Below are 3,377 nucleotides of genomic sequence, written 5' to 3'. Positions count from 1 at the left end.
GGTTCCCGCTCACTGGCTGAGCGAGGCGCGGGAGCAACGCCGAGGGTTGCAATTCCGTTGCCGGTCCACAGTCTGGTACGGGGGTTGCGATCCATTGCCGGGGGTTGCGATCCGTTGCCGGACACGGAAAAAGACAAAAGACAAAAAAAAAAAAAAAAATTCAGCTCCCTTGGGCCGAGCCCGTGGCGCACTCGGGAGATGGTAGTGATGTGGTGAGTGTGAAGTTATTTTGGGTGTACTTTAAGATAGGCTCTTTCTGGTAGAGCAAGTGAATGAGTATGTCAATGTTGTTGGAAACCAGAATTCTCACTGTGGAATGAGAGAAGGTGAGAAAGAACTGTGATGCTGGATTGTAATTGCGGGTTTCAGTATGAACTCATGATTTCTTAAAAGTATATATATTTCCTAGCTCTGTCCATTGAAACAGTCTAGAAGCAATGCACCCCAGTAGTAATGAACATGTCCTGCACCCAGATCTTAGTTTCTAAATACCATACCCCACGAAAAGGAACCAGGGATTTTTGAAGAAATGGCTGATTCTTGGGCTGGGGCAAAAAAAAAACCTACAAGATGAGCCTGGAGCATCTTGTAGTGCCAGAAAATAAAGACATGCTTGAAAGACAAAGGATGGGGGGATGTCAAAGCCACACTGGAGCCGGCCTGAAAGAACAAAAGCTAGAACAATTTGAGCCTCCAAAAATATGTTAAACCTTTTGGAGACGAGTAATTATGGGGAGGGGGCATGAGGGAAGGTTCTTAGCAATATTCTGTATTGTGATCTGTGGGGATAGGTACATGGGTGTATTCACTTTGAAACTCTATTGAGCTGTACACTTACGATTTCTGCAAATTGCTGTATGCACGTTATAGTCCAATGGAAAATTACCCCCAAAATTACGGTCTTTGATTCTAAGTTGTTCTATAAAAAAGTTGAGTCTTTGTAGAGAAATGGCAACTAATAAGTGTAGAGAGAAAGCATCAGAAGATCACCATTTTGGGGCTGGCCCGTGGCTCACTGGGGAGAGTGCGGTGCTGATAACATCAAGGCCCCGGGTTCGGATCCCATATAGGGATGGCCGGTTCGCTCACTTGGGAGAGCGTGGTGCTGACAACACCAAGTCAAGGGTTAACATCCCCTTACTGGTCATCTTTAAAAAAAAAAAAAAAATTACTCAGTTTGAGGTCTTTTGTTATAAACAACAGTAATGGACTAGTACAGTCTCCCACTTCCCATCATGAAAAGCTTGGCTGAGTGGTATTGCCATTCATTGAGGTGGGCTATGGAGAAAATGTGCTGGATGTGAGTGCCAAGAGAGAAGGAGCTGTGTCTTCCACTGTTAGTGTCGCCAGCACTTGGGACATGGCAGGCACTCAGTGAATGAACAAGGTGTTTGCAGGACAGCCAGGAGCTGTCTAGGAACCAGGCCCTAGAGATGTGGGCTGGAGCTCCGGAGAGAGGGCTGGGATGAGATGCAGGCGTGGGCATGAAGAACAGAAGTGGAAGTGAAGGAGAATGAGCTCTCCCAGGAAGTGACAGAGAGAGAGAAGAGAAGGGGTCCAAGGACAGAGCCCGGGGGCCCTCAACATTGAGAGGTGGGGAGTGTGCATGCGCATGAAGCAGCAGCAGAGGAGCGGAGGAGGGCAAAGACTGAGGACTGCCAGAGCCGTTCGCTGGGGCCCCAGGAGCCCCGGGGAGGCTGTTCTGGCTGGACCCTGGAGGAGGACAGAGGTGCTTGTTGGGTGTTTTGTCTATTCCCCAGGCTTCTCAGGGCTGGAAGGCCAAGGCCAGCCACAGCTGCTGCATATCTATGCCCAGGAGCTCCCGGCCCGGGCAGACCTACTGTAGCTGGCGAGGCCTGCACGGGACGCCTGCAAGACACCAGCAGGTTGTGGGCACAGCTAATCTATTGCTGGGGCACCTCCAACTCAATGAGCCCCACCCCAAAGCAAGTGCTGCTCTTCTCTGAGTCTGCCCTTCCTCCTGTGGACCCTTGGGAAATGGCACTACAAGCATCTCATCCAAGCTGCCAGACCACTTCTGTCCCAGAGAGGCCATTTCAGCTGTGCCTTTCATTCGTGCTGCTGTCCTTGGTGTCATCATGATCACACCACGTCCCTGGGGGTCAGGGACTATCCTGAGGCCCCCTCGTCAAGGGACAGGTGGTGGGTCGCAGGCCTCTGCATAGGGCAAGGGGCAGTGGGCAGATTGGTGCCACCTCTCAGGGTGGACACTTGGCCCGGAGAGGCGCAGCGCCTGCAGCAAATGTTCCAACCCACGCTGAAGGTTCTTAGCATTTGGGGCCTGCAGCCTGTGGCCATTCCATCTTCACGCAGAGTCTCAGTCTCCTCTCATGACACTGCCCCTCCCATTTCTTATCCCTGTAGCATTTCCTCCCTTTCCTGTCTTCCCTTCCCAGACCTGCCAATCCCTGCACTGCCACAGCTCTCCATGGCTTAACACCACCGATGACACCAATAACAATAAGCACTCTCTTCACATGCCTGCACAGACGAGCTTCTGCAATGAGGGGTCCCCAGTCACGATCACCACTTCCTCATCTTCCCTTACTCCCCAGCTCACCACACAGTGGCTTCCTTCCCTCATCACCAACCACCTCCTCGCTACTAGCTCCAGAGGGGGATCCATCCTGCCCTGGCTGTGTCTCTTGGCAACACTGGACAACCCCCACTTTCTAGAAGCCTGCTCTTGGCTCTCCCTGTGATCTTGTGTACCCCTCTGCCCCCACTTCATCTCTGGTTGGTGAAGTTCCTCAAGGCTCAGTCTTCTCCCTTCTTTTCATGCCACACTCTCTGGAAAGCCACCTCACCTGTCCTCACACCTTCTAGGACTTCCTGTCCACATATAACTCCTAAACACCATTGAAGGCTGCACAGCAGCACGGTTACCAGGGCTCAGGAGTCAGACCAGGCCTGGGTTCAAGTCCTGACTCCTCCATTTCCTAGCAAATAGCAATGGGCAAAGTTGTAATGAGATACGAATTCTGCAAACAAGGGGCTTTGAACAATCTAGTAATCGTCCACCAAACAGTACCATATTTCCTCTTAAATTTTCTGGATCAGCCCTTCATTCAGCGAGCCTTCCAGCACACACTGAAGACTCTTCACTCCTCTGTCTCCATGTCCAGCCCATCTTCCTTCTGACTTCCTGACCCCAGGGTCCAACTACCCAGCAGATGGCTCTCCTGGTCACCTCTCTGGCCTTCCAAGGCAACCCCCCCCCCCATTTAGTCCCCTCATTCTACAGGCAGCCTCTCTCCAAAAGCTGCCAACTGTACCATCTGAATACATCAGGATAGTTGTTTTTTCATAAACATCCAAGGCAAGTCTCCTAACCCCCTGGCCTCCAGGCGCTGTCA

This window comes from Galeopterus variegatus, unplaced genomic scaffold, assembly GCF_000696425.1.
Source record: "Galeopterus variegatus unplaced genomic scaffold, G_variegatus-3.0.2 Scaffold5108, whole genome shotgun sequence".
NCBI lineage: Eukaryota > Metazoa > Chordata > Mammalia > Dermoptera > Cynocephalidae > Galeopterus > Galeopterus variegatus.
This window is presented reverse-complemented; position numbering follows the sequence as displayed.